The following is a 990-nucleotide window of genomic DNA, read 5'->3' as shown; positions in this document are numbered from 1 at the left end:
GAGAGGGACATCATGCTTGGGAGGGTGGAGGGACAGCGCAGGAGAGGAAGGCCCTCTATGAGGTAGATTGATTCAGTGACTGGGATAATTGGGATAAGAGTGTCAGAGACAGTGCGATTGGCATAGGACAGAGCGGAGTTTAGGGCTGTTGTACATAGGGTCGCCATGAGTCGCAAGCGACTCAACAGCACATAACAACAACAACATATAGCGTAGGTTGAGTTTTCTTCTGATCCGGATGCCACATTCTTTTTTATCAAGTTCAGCTTTTCAAATTATCTGCTCAAAAGACAGACTGAGTAGGACAAAGTCCTGATGCACACCTTTTCTGATTTTAAACTAGGACGTGTTCCCTTCTTCTACTTGGACAACATATTCTAAGTCCATGTATGGATTTTACATGAGCACAATTAAGTGTTTTGGTCCTCCCACTCTTTTCAATGTTAGCCATAATGTGTTCACATGATCCACAGAGATTATAAATAAGTGGTTTAAAAGTCAATATCATCAGTGAAAACACTGCCAGGGCCTACTATGGAATTGTTGTTGTTGTTGTTGTTATGTGTTGTCTTCAGAGAGACACCATTGCTCTTCAGTAGTTTGAAAAGGCCCCTAACAGCAGACTTTCCCAACGCAATACGTCTTTTAATTTCCTGGCGACTGGGGCCAAGAGTGTTGACTGTGTACCAAGCAAACTAAAGCTGTGAACAATCTCTTCACCATGCATCCTGATGCTGCCAATTGGTCCAGTGGTGAGAATCTTTGTCTTCTTGACATTGAGCCTCAACCCATATTGAAGGCTGTAGTCCTTGACCCTCTGCAGCAAGCGCTTCAGGTCCTCCTCAGTTTCAGCAAGCAGGGTTGTGTCATCTCCATAAAACAAATTATTGCTACATCTTCCACCAATCTTGACCCCACATTTCTCCTCATAGAGCGCAACCTCCCGGATAATCTGTTCTGCATATAGGTTGAAAAGGTATGGAGATAGGA

Source organism: Elephantulus edwardii, unplaced genomic scaffold (assembly GCF_000299155.1).
Source record: "Elephantulus edwardii isolate Elephantulus edwardi_28Jun2011 unplaced genomic scaffold, EleEdw1.0 scaffold00095, whole genome shotgun sequence".
NCBI lineage: Eukaryota > Metazoa > Chordata > Mammalia > Macroscelidea > Macroscelididae > Elephantulus > Elephantulus edwardii.
This window is presented reverse-complemented; position numbering follows the sequence as displayed.